We start from the raw sequence: 5,457 nt of genomic DNA on the forward strand, positions 1-5,457 counted from the left end.
ATCCTTTCATCTGAAATCGTTTCATCTGTACAAAAAAATTATTTCAATAAAATCTGTACAACCAATATGACAAGCCTTTAAAGATGGGTGGGGTCGAAAAATGAACATTTCGTTAGAGCACTGATCACAGAAACAACGGGAAATGTCACACCACACGTCTCAAAGTCAAGTCAGTAGCGTGTATGTCCACCGTGAGCATCAATACATGCCAGAACACGCCTACAGACTGATGACGTCAAACGTCTGATGACGTTGGGAGTGATGCGTTGCCATTCCTCGAGGAGACATCGTTCCAAGTCCTGGACGTTGACTGGAGGCACACAGCGACGTCAGATTTGCCGATTGAGGTGTTCCCATAAGTGCTCAATGGGAATCATGTCTGGTGAACATGCGGGCCATGGCAAAACCTGTACGTTGGCGTTGGCAAGGAAGTTCTGTGTCAATCTTGCTGTGTGTGGCCTTGCATTGTCATGCATTGTCATGCTGGAAAAGGAGTCCACGAGTCCAGGAGTCCACGAGTCCACGAGGTTGTTGCTGAATAAAGGGCACCACAACAGGCCGTAGGATGTCATCAAGATAACGCTGTGCTTTCAGGTTTCCACGAATTACGACAAGCATCGTTTTGACGTCACCACATATGGTGGTACACAGTAAAGACTTATAGAAGCCCCATAAATTGTCTACTGGATTATTCGCTAACCGGAATCTAGGTGGGTTTTTATGTCATTTAATAGAGCTAATAACTGACTTGGTGTTATGGTGCTGGGTGACAAATGACTCAGAGCCAACATATTCATTTGCAGCTGCAGGTGTTCTAAATATGACAAAAAGGTTTGTACCATGCTTCGAATATTTTCGATTACTAATTCCACTTGCAAATAGGTCTTTGTTGCCCATTCTAACTTTGCTATTTGATTGATCAATGTACTGGAAACATTAGCAATTTCTTGTCCCACTATATCCAGATCGTGAATGACTTCATTAGTGGCATGTCGATTCTCTGATACTTGAATTCTTGTCGTATTAATAGAGAGCCCTTCGTGAATGACATGTGCCATACCTGCTTGATTCTCTGCAAGCCTACTTACATTTTGCTTAACAGCACTTAGGTCAGTGTCCGACACAGTGGCAAAAGCGAACGCTTGGGTCGTGTGCGCAACCCACCATATTCTACAAAATTGTCTGCTAGGCTATTTAAAGTTGAATTCAGTCTTGTAATTTCTTCGTCTAATTTGATATACATGCTTAAGATGCCTGTTGATTTATCGGAGTGGTAGCGACTCAAGAACTGTCTAACCATCATCGCGGCTTGATCAATATTATACCTTCACTTTCCAATAAACTGATTATATGGGTCTAAATCAATAATGAAGATTATTAGCCATTTAGACCTAGTCATGGTAATATCATTCAGTTTTTTAAATACAATGTTTTCGTACATAATCGGGCACTCGTGACGTTGAGGTTCGGTCGGAGAGTTCCTGGGTGGTGGCGGTACCTGGAACTCCTGTCCCGGGGCTCGTGAATGGCTGTGTGAGCGCCGACGGGCAGAGGTCCGCTGCCTGACAGAGGACCGCCGCCTTGAGGGCGACCATCCCCCGGTCACATGTCAATGCTGTGGCGATTGCCTGCAAGAGAAGACATCATGTTTACTCAACCTATCCACCTACAGGTTTCGCAAAGCATGCATTACCCTACCCTGCATGGTGGGCACTTATAGTGTTCCATTTTTTCTGCCTCCTCCGGTTTCACTCCGACGCAGTCCCCATGGAACCACCCGTCACACTTACCACACCCTAACATGAAGGACCCGTCATCTGGCCTCCGGCACACACAAATCATTTGTTAAAAATGCCATAATAAATAAACAACATGCAGTGTCTATCTTTTTCGATCTAGACAAAGCATATGACACTACATGGAAACATGGTATTTTAAAAGATTTACATGATTTTGGATTACGAGGCCGTTTGCCTCAATTTATATCCGCATTTTTAACTGACAGGCAATTTCAGGTCCACGTGGGTTCTACCCTGTCTGATCATTATAATCAGGATCAGGGTGTCCCACAAGGAAGCATCTTGTCTGTCACATTGTTTAGTATTAAGATAAATAGTTTGTCTAAAGTTGTAAATGATTCGATTGATGGATCGCACTTTGTGGATGATTTTAATATTTCTTGTCGTGGCAAAAACATGCATACTATTGAAAGGCAACTACAGCTCTGTTTAAATAAAATCCAGAAATGGTGTCTCGAAAATGGTTTTAAATTTTCAAAATCTAAAACCAACTGTATACATTTTTGTAGAAAATATAAACCCCATAAAGATCCAGAATTAATTTTAGATAACACTCCCATGAAAGTTGTAAAGGAAGCCAAATTCTTAGGTCTAATTTTCGATCATCATTTGACCTTTCTGCCCCACATTAAATACTTAAAGAATAAATGCTTGAAGGCCCTAGATTTATTAAAAGTTGTCTCAAATTCTAAGTAGGGTGGGGATCAAAAAACCCTCCTCCAACTATATCGAACACTTATCCTCTCTAAACTTGTGGCTCCATCATATATGGTGGGGCTTGTAAGAGCAATTTAAAATTACTTGATACCATTCATCATCAGGGCCTGGGGCTTTGCCTTGGAGCCTTCAGAACTTCGCCTGTTCATAGTTTGTATGTGGAAGCTGACGAGCCTTCCCTAAAACATCGTCGCATTAAATTAGCTCTACAATATATCTCTAAATGACGTTCTAATGACTCCAATCCAGCATATGACTGTGTTTTTAATCCCCTTTATAGTAATCTCTACAAAACAAAATCTTCTCTTCTTCCACCACTAGTAATACGACTACAAGCTGATATTTCTGCTGCTAAAATAAACGTTGGTAATATAGCCCCCACTCAGCTTTTCTCTTCTCCACCATGGCAGTTAGTACATCCAGAGGTGGACCTAACTTTAGCTAAACTGAAGAAATCTGACACCAATCAACTAATTTATAAACAACAATATAATGAATTAAGGAACACATATAATACTTACAAATCCATATTAACGGATGGGTCCATGGATGGTGACGCTGTTGCCAGCGCCACTGTCATTGGTTCCAGAACCATGTCATCTAGATTACCGAATGACAGTTCCATTTTTACAGCAGAATCACAGGCACTATTAACTGCTCTCAAATATATAAATACCCAATCTAAACATAAACGGTTCATTATCTTTTCTGATTCACTTTCCTGTCTTCAGGCAATTAATAACATATCTTGTCAACATCCACTTTTACGTGAAATAATTGAACTACATAATGATCTTTCTACTGGCTAGTACGACATCGTCTTTTGTTGGTTACCAAGCCATGTTGGTATCATTGGTAATACAATGGCCGATGCTGCTGCTTAAGCAGCACTCACCAAATCTGTGACACCACTTTTTATACCATACACTGATTATAAACCCATGATTAGATCTTACATCCATGATCTAATGCAAAAGAAGTGAGACACTCAAGTAGGTATAAATAAATTACATGAACTTAAACCAACTATTGGCTACACCTACTTGGGCTGTCAGTCCAGATTTGAAGAGGGCATAATACAACGATGTCGTATTGGCCATTCACGTTATACTCAAGAATATATTTTAAAAGGTGAGGATCCTCCATTCTGCATCCTTTGTGATGAAAGAATCACGGTCAAGCATCTCCTGCTTGACTGTGTTGATTTTTCCATCACAAGGGGTAAATATTTTACATCATTTCAATTAAGGATCTTTTTGATGGAATCAATTCTCATTTAATTTTAGGCTTTTTAAAAGAAATTGAACTTATTGATAAATTTTGAATTGTGTACATAGCTATATTTTATATTTGGTACTGTATAATATGTATCTTGGATTGTTAGTGGCTATATCCTCAAAGGGGGTTGAAGTAGCGTAAAATTATTGTCCCCCTACGAGGGTATGTAAGACCACATCATTCCAAGTACATTTATTCTTACATCGGTTTTAAACGTGGTATATTTGTTTATTTTAATTGTTGGCTTAATTGCATCCCATCACCAGCAGCTGAAGTGTTGGTGTAAATCCTGCTGGGGAGCCGTGCAGGTAGCAAAAGTAATGTGGCCTCACTTTGGTTGCTGGTGATCTATAGCCCTTTTTTAGATTGTATTGTTGAATGAAAATGTATTCTTTAACTGTTCTCAACTAGTTTTAAAATCAAAACTGTGATACTCTAGTTATCTTACTGTCCATCGTTGACAGCTTTTTAATGAAATCAAAATACAATTATTATAACTGTTTCATCACGATATGGCTGAAATATTGCCGATGTGACGTTACATTTCACTCACTCACTCACTCTTAGCAGAATTATGTTTCAAAAATTAATTCACGAACCCCTATGTCGAAGGTTTGGAATATGGTGAATAAAATTAAAGGAAAAGGCTCCAAAGCAACTGTCAAACATCTTAAGGAGGGTACTCACTTACTTACAAATAAATCTGATATAGCAAACAAATTAGGTGAAACTTTAGCTAAACATTCCTCCTCATTAAATTATACTCCAACATTTCAGAAAGTTAAAGAACATCATGAAAAAACTAATATAAATTTTAATTCTAATAGCGGGGAGGATTACAATGAAATCTTTTCCCTTCATGAAATGCATACTGCTTTGGACTAAGCTCATGATATGGCTACAGGGCCTGATAATGTTCATTATCAACTTCTCAAACATTTGCCTGATTCAAGTTTAGAAACACTATTAGATATATTTGACAATATCTGGACAACGGGTAACTTCATCAATAAACAACACACTGTATCAATATTTTTCGATTTAGAAAAAGCCTATGATACAACCTGGAAACACGGCATTTTAAAAGACCTTCATGACATGGGATTGAGAGTCCGTTTGCCTAATTTCATATCACAGTTTTAATAGATAGAAGTTTCCTGGTACGTGTAGGATCCACCTTGTCTGATGTTTATGATCAAGATCAGGGTGTCCCACAGGGTAGCATTTTATCCGTAACTTTGTTTAGTATAAAAATAAATAGTTTATCTAAGGTTTTAAATGACTCTGTTGATGGGTCATTGTTTGTTGATGATTTTAATGTATCCTGTCGAGGAAAAAACATGCACACGATAGAGAGACAGTTGCAGCTATGTCTTAATAAAATCAATGATTGGTCTGAACGTAATGGCTTTAATTTTTCTAAATCAAAAACAAATTGCATTCATTTCTGTCGGTTTCAGTGTAAAAACAGTGAAGGACCTTTTTAGTAAAGTTAACTCTCATTTAATACTATGTTTTTTAAAAGAAATAGAACTTATACATACATTTTGATGTAATTGTTGTATTGTTTTAAAGATTGGTAGTGCAAAATTCATAACTGAGATTGTTAGTGGCTGTACCCTCGAGGGGGGTTGAAGTAGCGTAAAATTATTGTCCCCCTAAG

The sequence above is a fragment of the Haliotis cracherodii genome, unplaced genomic scaffold, assembly GCF_022045235.1.
Source record: "Haliotis cracherodii isolate W230 unplaced genomic scaffold, xgHalCrac1.p SCAF_14, whole genome shotgun sequence".
Lineage (NCBI taxonomy): Eukaryota > Metazoa > Mollusca > Gastropoda > Lepetellida > Haliotidae > Haliotis > Haliotis cracherodii.